This window comes from Cherax quadricarinatus, chromosome 3, assembly GCF_038502225.1.
Source record: "Cherax quadricarinatus isolate ZL_2023a chromosome 3, ASM3850222v1, whole genome shotgun sequence".
Taxonomy (NCBI): Eukaryota; Metazoa; Arthropoda; class Malacostraca; order Decapoda; family Parastacidae; genus Cherax; species Cherax quadricarinatus.
In genome coordinates, this window is record NC_091294.1 from 10,856,745 (window position 1) to 10,870,236 (window position 13,492).

General features: G+C 45.1%; 1 long non-coding RNA gene across 1 annotated transcript; it reads right to left on the minus strand.

Annotated features, from left to right (window-relative positions):
- Positions 1–2,176: 2,176 nt before the first annotated feature.
- On the minus strand, positions 2,177–3,283 carry LOC128706662 (uncharacterized). Its single transcript, XR_008409890.2, has 2 exons — positions 3,054–3,283; positions 2,177–2,698 (listed from the first exon to the last, which is right to left on the minus strand). It is a non-coding gene; the product is annotated as an uncharacterized lncRNA (long non-coding RNA).
- Positions 3,284–13,492: the final 10,209 nt, after the last annotated feature.

Here is a 13,492-nt window from a genome sequence, read left to right on the forward strand (position 1 = left end):
TTACTGCCACTTAGCTAGTTGCTGCCACTTAGCTGGTTACTGTCACTCAGCTGGTTACTGCCACTTAGCTGGTTACTGCCACTTAGCTGGTTACTGTCACTCAGCTGGTTACTGCCACTCAGCTGGATACTGTCACTCAGCTGGTTACTGCAACTCAGCTGGTTGCTGCCACTCAGCTGGTTACTGCCACTTAGCTGGATACTGTCACTCAGCTGGTTACTGCCACTCAGCTGGTTGCTGCCACTCAGCTGGTTACTGCCACTTAGCTGGTTACTGTCACTCAGCTGGTTACTGCCACTCAGCTGGATACTGTCACTCAGCTGGTTACTGCAACTCAGCTGGCTGCTGCCACTCAGATGGTTACTGTCACTTAGCTGGTTGCTGCCACTCAGCTGGTTACTGCCACTCAGCTGGTTGCTGCCACTCAGCTGGTTACTGCCACTTAGCTGGTACTGTCACTCAGCTGGTTACTGCCACTCAGCTGGTACTGTCACTCAGCTGGTTGCTGCCACTCAGCTGGTTACTGTTACTCAGCTGGTACTGCCACTCAGCTGGTTACTGCCACTCAGCTGGTTGCTGCCACTCAGCTGGTTGCTGCCACTCAGCTGGTTACTGCCACTTAGCTGGTACTGTCACTCAGCTTGTTACTGCCACTCAGCTGGTACTGTCACTCAGCTGGTTGCTGTCACTCAGCTGGTTACTGTTACTCAGCTGGTACTGCCACTCAGCTGGTTACTGCCACTCAGCTGGTTGCTGCCACTCAGGCACCGCCGCTAACGATATTATCTCAGCAGCTGTAAAAATGATTTAATATCATGCCTCAGCACGCATGATAACTGGGGCACTAATTATATCCGTTGCCTCACCTAACCTAACTGTCCGTCGTCTTACACACACCAGTACGGGATCCAATACTCTCAAAGAGCTTCTAAGATAAGATTTCGTTCGGATTTTTAACCCCGGAGGGTTAGCCACCCAGGATAACCCAAGAAAGTCAGTGCGTCATCGAGGACTGTCTAACTTATTTCCATTGGGGTCCTTAATTATTATTATAATCAAAAAGAAGCGCTAAGCCACAAGGGCTATACAGCGCGTGGGGTCCTTAATCTTGTCTTGTCCCCCAGGATGCGACCCACACCAGTCGACTAACACCCAGGTACCTATTTGCTGCTAGGTGAACAGGACAACAGGTGTAAGGAAACGTGTCGAAATGTTTCCACCCGCCGGGAATCGAACCCGGGCCCTCCGTGTGTGAAGCGGGAGCTTTAGCCACCAGGCCACCGGGCCTTGAGAGAACGGAATGGGATCCAACACTCTGTAGCAGGCTTTAAAGAGAACGGAATAGGATCCAGCACTCTCTGGAAGATATAAAATAAGAGAAGGAGATCCAACACTCTCTAGGAGCCTCGGATATACTAGAACGGGATCCAACACTTTCTTAACAATCTCTTCATGCTTTTCTTTATAATTTTACAAACACAAAATAATATACTTTTTTCATTCAATTAATTTGTTAATAAAATTACGTATTTTAGTATTTTAGTTTAGATTTATAACCCCTGACTTAAATAATAATATTAATAATAATAATAATAATAATAATAATAATAATAATAATAATAATAATACTGACATAAGTATTATTATTATTATTAATTAACCCTTTGGTAGGCAAAAACGAAAATTGCGAATTTTTAAATGTTTTTTCCCTATGAGTGGATAGTGTGTCTCAATATAAAGTAAATGAGCCCATACAAAGGAATATGTGAAACCATACCCCCGGCCGGGATTGAACCCGCGGTCATAGTCTCAAAACTCCAGCCCGTCGCGTTAGCCACTGGACCAGCTAGCCACAATAAGATTTATCCAACTAGGTATATTTCTACACCATAGGAAGGTTAGCACAGGCACCTCTGTGACCACAAATGTAAGTTTTTACAGACGAATCTCCAGCTAGCGTGGCCGTGACGAACTCTAGCTCAAGTGGCGGGTTCAATCCCGGCCGGGGGTATGGTTTGTTTGCAATCGTGTCATTACGATTTCTTGAGTCAGAATGTGTGAAAGTTTGTTTTCAATCAATTGCCAATATGAGAAGACCGACAAAAGTAGGTCTTGCCTATCTAAGGGTGAACATTTTTAAATGTTGCAAAGTTGCAATTGTTAATAAAACACCAAATAACTATTTTTTAATTTTATTATACAAAAAGACAATATCAAAGACATAAATTAAACTTGTTTTCAAACATTTTGTAAGTATTAAAAAATACAAAAATGAATCAAGTAGCAACATAGGCACATTGCAAAGGGATATAACTTTCAATTCCCACATTCCTGAGTTTCCTAAGAAAGAATAATCATTCTAGATCACTAATTTGTACAATTTCTATCCTTCTTGATGTATATATTTACTTTGCATATGGCAAAGGAAAATGAGGATGTGACATGATGTTTGTGTTTGCTGCACAATTATCATCTAAGTAGCTTGCCTGGCACTGGCCTGTGAGAATTTTGGCTTTTTGGATGGTCTATCTTCCTCCTCATCATCACTTGACACCTCAGCATCCTGTGGCAAGCACTCATCACTACTGTCAAGCAATTCCTGGTGATCTGGCTCTGGATCTGAGTCACTTTCCTCCAAAATGCAGAGATATTTGGACTTGTCTTTGGAGGGCTCACCATAAAACAATTTCTGATGGATCTGGAAGGACAATAAAAACGTTGTGTACACACCCAGACTACTACAGAATTGATATATGCATTAAATTTTTTTTTATAAATATTTATTTACTGAAAATTAAAATTGGGCCCAAATAGGCAAAAACGATATATATCGGTCTTTTTTTGTTGCACTTTTTTCCTTTGCATGGTGCACTCACATTATGCTTCACACAGACTTCATATATATATATATATATATATATATATATATATATATATATATATATATATATATATATATATATATATATATATATATATATATATATATATATATATATCAAAATATGCCTAAACTATTCATTTACACACTAGAGACACAAATGAGTACTTACCGACTTTGTAGAGGGTAAAATCCAAGGGTATATGAGTGTCACTCGATTAAAAAACGTCTCTCGGCGACGCCAAGCTAGAAGTGTTTACATTTTGGTCTCTCAACCAATGGGAAGCGAGCAGAAGCCATCACCACTTAGCTGGAGCGACTCAGGGAAGGCTTGTGATTGGTCAGAAATAGAGAATGGGAACCCAGATGCTCAGTGGGTGTAGGAGGAATGCGCTGAATATCATGCTTTCAAGAACGACAATTGTCGTTCCTGCCTAATAAAAATAATACAATAAAAGACTGGAACGAGCCTAGTCCCGGGCTAAGTGGTGTGTCTTATGAAGGGAAGTTAAGGGAACTCAAACCTGATGACACAGGAGGAATAAAGGCCTAGGGAAGGGGGGATATAATAACAATGTACAAAATACTGAGAGGAATTTATAAGGTGGATAAAGACAACTTGTTTGAGAGATGGAAAACAGGAACATGAGGCACTCCTGGAAATAAAAACTCAGATGAGAAACAGGGACGTTATGAAGTATTTTTTTCAGCCTTAGAATAGTCAGGAAGTGGAACGACTTGGAGAACGAAGGAGTAGAGGCAGGAGCCATATATAGGCTTAAAATAAAGGTACGATAAGGTTCTCGAAGCCAGGAGAGAGAGAACTAGTAGTGACCAGCAAAGAGATGGGGCCAGGAGATTTAAATTGACTCCTGCAACCACAAATAGGCGTGTACATACACACCCGCCCACCGACCCACCCACCCACCAACCCATCCACACACACACACACACACACCCACACACACACACACACACACACACACACACACACCCACACACACACACACACACACACACACACACACACACACACACACACACACACACACACACACACACACACACACACACACACACACACACACACACACACGAAGACAACAGCGAGTCATGGTAAGTGACGAGGTGTCAGAGTGGGCGCCTGTGACGAGCGGGGTTCCACAGGGATCAGTCCTAGAACTGGTGCAGCTGTTTCTGGTATTTGTGAACTACATGACGGAAGGAATAGACTCAATGTTCCTGTTTGCAGATGATGTGAAGTTGATGAGAAGAATTCAATCGGACGAGGATCAGGCAGAATTACAAAGGGATCTTGATAGGCTGCAGGCCTGTTCCAGCAACTGGCTCCTGGAGTTCAACCCCACCAAGTGCAAAGTCATGAAGAGTGAGGAAGGGCAAAGAAGACCGCAGACGGAGTGCACTCTAGGGGGCTCAAAGACTATAATCCTCACTTAAGGAAAAGTATCTTGGGTGAGTATAACACTGAGCACATCTCCTGAGGTGCACATAAACCAAATAACTGCTGCAGCATACGGGCGCCTAGCAAACCTAAGAACAGCATTCCGACATCTCAATAAGGAATCGTTCAGGACCCTGTACACTGTGTGCGTTAGACCCATAATGGAGTATGCAGCACCAGTTTGGAACCCACACCTAGCCAAGCACGTAAAGAAACTAGAGAAAGTGCATAGGTTTGCAATAAGACTAGTTCCGGAGCAATAGGAGAAGACGACATGACCCTGTTGGCAAATTTTCTGAGAATAGGGGAGTTTGCAAGAGGAAGAAACCGGCTGGTCAAAGTGATTTTCAAGGCAGAATCGGCTGGAAACAGGATCCTGCAGGAGAAAGCACGACTAAGAAACATGTCGGCATACCAGAGGGTGTATCTCGACCATGAGAGAACACGAGAAGAAATGCAGAAACTGATAGAGAGGGTACGAAGATGAAAGGAGGAAAGAGAGACAAAGATGGAGATGGACAGTAGAAGCCCCCAGAGTTCCTCGTCGGGTCTCCCACTTCCCCAACCCCAACGTGCCCCACAGTTTTAGAAAAGAAATTGAAGGTTTGGTATACAAATGCAGATGAAATAACAAATAAATGTGAAGAGTGACATGAAAGATTCAAGGAGATATCCTCAGACATAATAGCACTCACAGAAACGAAACTCACCAGGATGATAACAGATGCAATCTTTCCACCCAGATATCAGGTCCTGAGAAAAGATAGAGGGAGCAGATCCCCCACCAGTTTCTAATGAGCACTGCTCATTAGAAACTGGTGGGGATCTGAGAAATTGGAAGGAATGGATGGAATGGGCGAAAGGGACTATATAGAAGGAACATTCCAGTCTGGGGTCGTAAGGTGGTAATTGCAGCCGGCCACAGAACTGCAGGAGGCGAAGAGAAGAATACGAGGAGAGCAACAGAGCAATGGTGGACACTAGCCGAGGTGGCCAGAAGAGCTCACATGGGTAGAGCAAAGTTACGAGTTATGGGTGATTTCAGTCACAAGGAAATTGACCGGGAAAACCTGGAGCCCCATGAGGGTCCTGAAACAGGAAAGCCAATTTGATGGATGTGGTACTGGAAAACCTCATGAATCAACATGCTACAGACACTACCAGAGAGGGAGGTGAGGATGAACCAGGAAAACTGGGCATAGTAATCTCCTTGAAGTTAGGACATCGAGGATATCACGTACGGAAGGCCAGTTGGAGCTACTGATCACGTGGTTCTGAGCTTTGAATACATAATTAAGCTACAAGTGGAGAGGGTAGCAGGAATAGGATGGGAGAAGCCAAATTACATAAAGGGGACTACACAGGCATGAGAAACGTCCTGCAAGATGTTTAGTGGGAAAGAGAACTGGTAGGAAAACCAGTAAAATAAATGATGTACTATGTGACAACGAAATGCATGAAGACAGAGGAGAGGTTTGTTCCCAAGGGCAACAGAAATAATGGGAAGACCAGAACGAGTCCTTGGTTCTCCTAAAAGTGTAGGGAGGCAAAAACTAACTGCACTAGAGAATGGAAAAAGAACAGAAGACAAAGAACCCAGGAAAGTAAAGAGATTAGCCCATGAGCCAGAAACGAATATGCACAGATAAGAAGCGACAATACGAAAATGACATAACATCGAAAGACAAATCTGACCCAAAGCTGTTGAATAGCCACATCAGGAGGAAAACAAAAGTCAAGGACCAGGTAATCAGGCTGAGGAAGGAAGGTAGGGTGTTCACAAGAAATGACCAAGAGGTATGTAAGGAGCTCAACATAAGATTTAAAGAAGTATTTTCAATGGAGACAGGAAGGACTCCAGGAAATGAGAATATGGATACACCAACAAATGTTAGATGAAATACACACAAATGAGGAGGAGGTGAAAAAGCTGCTATGTGAACTTGATATCTCAAAGGCGGTGGGACAGGACAACATCTCTCCGTGGGTCCAAAGAGAGGGAGCAGAGATGCTGTGTGTGTCACTAACAAAAATCTTCAACACATCCAGTGAAACTGGGCAACTACCTGAGGTATGGAAGATGGGAAATGTAGTCCCAATTTTTAAGAAACGAGAAAAACACGAGGCATTAAACTACAGATCTGTGTTACTGAAGTGTATAGTATGCAAAATCATGGAGAAGATTATCAGGAGGAGACTAGTGGAGCACCTAGAAAGATTCAAGGTTATGAACGACAACCAGCACGATTTCAGGGAAGGAAAATCCAGTGTCACAACCTGCTGGAATTTTATGACAAGGTAACGGAAGTAAGACACGATAGAGAGGGGTGGATAGGCTGCATTTTCTTGAACTGCAAGGAGGCCTTCGACACAGCTCCTCAAAAGAGGTTAATGCAAAGGCTAGAGGATCAGGCACTTATAACAGGAAAGGCACTGCAATGGATCAGGGAATATCTGACAGGGAAGCAACAACGAGTCATGGGACGTGACGAAGAGTCAAGGTGGGCGCCTGTGACGAGCGGCGTTCCACAGGGGTCATTCCTAGAGCTTGTGCTGTTATTGGTATATGTGAATGACATGACGGAAGGGATAGACTCAGAAGTGTCCCTGTTTGCAGATGATGTGAAATTAATAAGGAGAATTACACCGGATGAGGATCAGGCAGGACTACAAAGAGACCTGGACAGGCTACAAGCCTGGTCCAGCAACTGGCTACTTGAGTTTAACCCTACCAAATGCAAAGTCGTGAAGATTGGGGAAGGGCAAAGAAGACCACAGTTTAGGTGGCCAAAGACTGCAAACCTCACTCAAGGAAAAAGGTCTTGGGGTGAGTATAATACCGAGCACATCTCCTGAGGCGCACATCAATCAGATAACTGCTGCAGCTTATGGGCACCTGGCAAACCTAAGAATAGCGTTCCGATACCTCAGTCTCTGTATACCATGCACGTCAGGCCCATACTGGAGTATGCAGCACCAATTTGGAACCCACACCTTGTCAAGCAAGTCAAGAAATTAGAGAAATTGCTTAGGTTTGCAACAAGACTTGTCCCAGAGCTGAGGGGACTGTCATACGAAGAGAGGTTAAGGGAAATCAGCCTGACGACGCTGGAGGACAGGAGGGTTAGGGAAGACATGATAACAACATTCAAAATACTGCGAGGAATTGACACGGTGGGAAAGGACGGGATGTTGCAGAGACGGGACACAGAAACAAGGGGTCACAATTGGAAGTTGAAGACTCAGATTATTCAAAGGAATGTTAGAAAATATTTATTTAGTTATAGAGTTGTCAGGCAGTGGAATAGTCTGACAAGTGATGTAGTGGAGTCAGGAACCATACATAGTTTCAAGACGAGGTTTGATAAATCTCATGGAGCAGGGAGAGAGAGGGTGGGCCTAATAACGATCAGTGAAGAGCCGGAGCCACGAGCTATGACTCGACCCCTGCAACCACAAATAGATGAGTGCAAATAGGTGAGTACACACACACACACACACACACACACACACACATGGCAAATGTAGTCCCAATTTTTAAAAAGGGAGACAGACATGAGGCACTAAACTACAGACCTGTATCACTAACGTGTATAGTATGCAAGGTCATGGAGAAGATCATCAGGAGGAGAGTGGTGGAGCACCTGGAAAGAAACAAGTGTATAATTGACAACCAGCACGGTTTCAGGGAAGGAAAATCCTGTGTCACAAACCTACTAGAGTTTTAGGACAAGGTGACAGAAGACAAGAGAGAGAGGGGTGGATCGACTGCATTTTTTTGGACTGCAAAAAGGCCTTCGACACAGTTCCTCACAAGAGGTTACTGCAAAAGCTAGAGGATCAGGCACACATAACAGGAAAGGCACTGCAATGGATCAGAGAATACCTGACAGGGAGGCAACAACGAGTCATGGTACGAGACGAGGTGTCAGAGTGGGCGCCTCTGACAAGCGGCGTTCCACAGGGGTCAGTCCTAGGACCTGTGCTGTTCTTGGTATATGTGAACGACATAACGGAAGGGATAGACTCAGAAGTGTCATTGTTTGCAGATGATGTGAAGTTAATGAGAAGAATCAAATCGGATGAGGATCAGGCAGGACTACAAAGAGACCTGGACAGGCTACAAGCCTGGTCCAGCAACTGGCTCCTTGAGTTTAACCATGCCAAATACAAAGTCATGAAGATTGGGGAAGGGCAAAGAAGACAGCAGACACAATATAGTTTAGATGGCCAAAGACTGCAAACCTCACTCAAGGAAAAAGATCTGGGGGTGAGTATAACACCGAGCATATCTCCTGAGGCGCACATCAATCAGATAACTGCTGCAGCATTCGGGCGCCTGGCAACCCTACGGATAGCGTTCCGATACCTCAGTAAGGATTCGTTCAAGACTCTGTATACCATTTACGTCAGGCCCATACTGGAGTATGCAGCACCAGTTTGGAATCCACACCTAGTCAAGCACGTCAAGAAATTAGAGAAAGTGCAAAGGTTTGCAACAAGGCTAGTCCCAGAGCTACGGGGATTGTCCTACGAAGAAAGGTTGAGGGAAATCGGCCTGACGACACTGGAGGACAGGAGGGTCAGGGGAGACATGATAACGACATGTAAAATACTGCGCGGAATAGACAAGGTGGACAAAGACGGGATGTTCCAGAGAGGGGACACAGACACAAGAGGTCACAATTGGAAGTTGAAGACTCAGATGAATCAAAGGGATGTTAGGAAGTATTTCTTCAATCATAGAGTAGTCAGGCCGTGGAATAGCCTAGAAAGTGACGTAGTGGAGGCGGGAACCATACATAGTTTTAAGGCGAGGTATGATAAAGCTCATGGGGCAGGGAGAGAGAGGACCTAGTAGCAATCAGCGAAGAGGCGGGGCCAGGAGCTATGAATCGACCCCTGCAACCACAAATAGGTGAGTACAAATAGGTGAGTACACCCCAGAAACACCTGCAGAAGGACTCCAGCCACGACACCCCCAAGGCAACTGAACAATCCAAACCAACCATCACACACCGATCCCTCTGTTTCCACCCCCCCCCCCCCCGCACCACAGTTACAGTATTAGAACAGAAGTTGAAGGTTTGGTACACAAATGCAGATGGATTAACGAATAAACATGAGGAATGGCAAGAAAGAATCAATGAGAAGTCCCCAGACATCATAGCAGTTACAGAAACAAAACTCACAGAGACAATAACAGATGCAATCTTCCCACCAGGATACCAGATCATGAGGAAAGATAGAAGGGGCAGGGGGGGAGGTGGGGTTGCTCTGCTCGTAAAAAACAGATGGAAATTCGAGAAAATGGAAGGCATAGATGAGACGGGAGAAAGAGACTACATAGCAGGTACACTTCAGTCTGGGGAACACAAAGTGGTCATTGCAGTGATGTATAATCCATCACAGAACTGCAGGAGGCCAAGAGAGGAATATGAAGAGAGCAACAGAGCAATGGTGGACACACTTGCTGAGGTGGCAAGAAGAGCTCATTCCAACAGAGCAAAGTTGCTGGTTATGGGGGATTTCAACCACAGGGAGATCGACTGGGAAAACCTGGAGCCACATGGGGGTCCCGAAACATGGAGAGCCAGGATGTTGGACGTGGTGCTGGAAAACCTCATGCACCAACATGTTAAGGACACTACCAGAGTGAGAGGGGAGGATGAACCAGCAAGATTGGACCTTGTGTTCACCCTGGGCAGCTCAGACATTGAGGACATCAAGTATGAGAGTCCCCTAGGAGCTAGCGACCACGTGGTTCTGTGCTTTGAATACATAGTAGAGCTGCAAGTGGAGAGAATAACAGGAGTTGAATGGGAAAAGCCTGACTATAAAAGAGGGGACTACATAGGGTTGAAGAACTTACTGCAGGAGGTCCAGTGGGACAGAGAACTGGCAGGAAAGCCAGTAAATGAAATGATGGAATATGTAACAACAAAATGCAAGGAGGCAGTGGAAAAGTTTATTCCCAAGGGCAACAGTAACAATGGGATGACCGGAACGAGCCCCTGGTTTACCCGACGGTGTAAGGAGGCAAAAACAAAGTGCAATAGAGAATGGAAAAAGTACAGAAGGCAGAGAACACACGAAAATAGGGAGATCAGTCGCAGAGCCAGGAATGAGTATGCAAAGGTAAGGAGGGAGGCCCAGCGACAGTATGAAAATGACATAGCATCGAGAATCAAGACTGACCCGAAACTGTTGTATAGCCACATCAGGAGGAAGACAACAGTCAAAGACCAGGTGATCAGATTAAGGACAGAAGGTGGAGAACTCACAAGAAATGATCAGGAGGTATGTGAGGAGCTGAACAGGAGATTTAAGGAAGTTTTTACAGTAGAGACAGGAAGGGCTGTGGGAAGACAGCACAGAAGGGAACATCAAGAGGGAATATACCAACAAGTGTTGGATGACATACGAACAACTGAGGAGGAGGTGAAGAAGCTCTTAAGTGACCTTGACACCTCAAAGGCGATGGGACCGGACAACATCTCCCCATGGGTCCTTAGAGAAGGAGCAGAGATGCTGTGCGTGCCTCTAACCACAATCTTCAACACATCCCTTGAAACTGGGCAACTACCTGAGAAATGGAAGACAGCTAATGTAGTCCCCATATTTAAGAAAGGAAACAGAAACGAGGCACTAAACTACAGACCTGTGTCTCTGACATGTATTGTGTGCAAAGTCATGGAGAAGATTATCAGGAGGAGAGTGGTCGAACACCTGGAAAGGAACAAGATTATAAATGAAAACCAGCATGGGTTCATGGAAGGCAAATCCTGTATCACAAACCTCCTGGAGTTTTATGACAAGGTAACAGAAGTAAGACACGAGAGAGAGGGGTGGGTAGATTGCGTTTTCCTAGGCTGCAGGAAGGCCTTTGACACAGTTCCCCACAAGAGATTAGCGCAGAAGCTGGAGGATCGACATGATGGAAGGAATAGACTCTGAAGTGTCCTTGTTCGCAGATGATGTGAAGTTGATGAGAAGAATTAAATCGGAGGAGGATGAGGCAGGACTGCAAAGAGACCTAGGCTGGACATGTGGTCCAGTAACTGGCTTCTCGAATTCAATCCAGCCAAATGCAAAGTCATGAAGATTGGGGAGGGGCAGACCTCACTCAGGGAGAAAGACCTTGGGGTGACCATAACACCGAGCACATCACCGGAGGCACACATCAACCAAATAACTGCTGCAGCATACGGGCGCCTGACAAACCTGAGAATAGCGTTCCGATACTTTAATAAGGATTCGTTCAAGACACTGTACACTGTGTATGTTAGGCCCATACTGGAGTATGCAGCACCAGTCTGGAACCTACACCTGGTCAAGCACGTCAAGAAGTTAGAGAAAGTACAAAGGTTTGCAACAAGGCTAGTCCCAGAGCTCAAGGGAATGTCGTACGAGGAAAGGTTAAGGGAAATCGGACTGACGACACTGGAGGACAGAAGGGTCAGGGGAGACATGATAACGACATACAAGATACTGCGGGGAATAGACAAGGTGGACAGAGATAGGATGTTCCAGAGAGGGGACACAGGGACAAGGGGTCACAACTGGAAGCTGAAGACTCAGACGAGTCACAGGGACGTTAGGAAGTACTTCTTCAGTCATAGAGTTGTCAGCAAGTGGAATAGCCTAGCAAATGAAGTAGTGGAGGCAGGAACCATACATAGTTTTAAGAAGAGGTATGACAAAGCTCAAGAAGCAGAGAGAGAGAGGACCCAGTAGCGATCAGTGAAGAGGCGGGGCCAGGAGCTGAGTCTCGACCCCTGCAACCACAATTAGGTGAGTACACACACACACACACACACACACACACACACACACACACGCACTTCATGCATCAACACGTTAGGGATACAACCAGAGAGAGAGGAGAGGATGTTGCAGCAAGGCTGGATCTCATATTCACCTTGAATAGTTCAGACATAAGGGATATCACCCACGAAAGACTCCTTGGCGCTAGTGATCATGATGTCCTGAGTTTTGAATATCTTGTCGAGTTAAAAGTGGAGAATGCAGCAGCACGAGAACAAAGAAAGAAACCAAACTTCAAAAAGGAGACTACATAGGAATGAGAAGTTTCCTGCATGAAGTGCAGTGGGAAAGAGAACTAGATGGAAAGACAGTAAATGAAATGATGGAAATAGTAATCACTAAGTGAAGGGAGGCAGAGGAAAGGTTCATACCAAAGCCCAACAGAAAAAATGGTAAGACCAGAGTCCATGGTTTAATTGGAGGTGTAAAGAGGCCAAAGCCAAGTGTGCTAGAACATGGAAAAGGTATAGAAGGCAAAGGACTCAAGAAAACAAGGAGCTGAGCAGAAGAACCAGAAACGAATATGCAAGGATAAGGAGAGAGGCCCAGAGGCAATACGAGAACGACATAGCATCAAAAGTCAAATCTGAACCAAAGTTGTTATACAGTCACATTAGGAGAAAAACAACAGTCAAGGACCAGGTAATCAGGCTGAGGAAAGAAGGAGAGGAGCTGACGAAGAGTGACCAAGAAGTATGTGATGAACTAAACAAAAGATTTAGAGAAGTATTCACAATAGAGTCAGGAATGCTTCCAGCAAACTGTGGAGGTAGGGTGCACCAGCAGGCGCTGGACACAATACACATAACCAACGTAGAGGTGAAGAAACTGCTAGACGAACTCGATACCTCAAAGGCGGAGGGCCCAGATAACATATCTCCATGGATACTGAGAGAGGGAGCAGAGGAACTGTGTGTGCCATTAGCAGCAATCTTCAGTAAATCTATCGAAACAGGGCAGTTGCCTGAGGCGTGGAAGACAGCACATGTAGTTCCATTTTTTAAGAAAGGGGACAGACAGGCAGCATTAAACTACAGACCAGTGTCACTGACTTGTATAGTATGTAAAGTCATGGAAAAGATTATCAGGAGAAAAGTAGTGGAACACATTGAAAAGATTGGGCTCATACATGACAGTCAGCACGGCTTCAGAGATGGGAAATCCTGTGTCACAAATTTACTTGAGTTCTACGATAAGGTAACAGAAGTAAGACAGGAGAGAGAGGGATGGGTAGATTGCATCTTTTTAGATTGCAAGAAGGCTTTTGACACAGTACCACACAAGAGACTGGTGCAAAAATTAGAAGAGCAGGCAGGAATAAC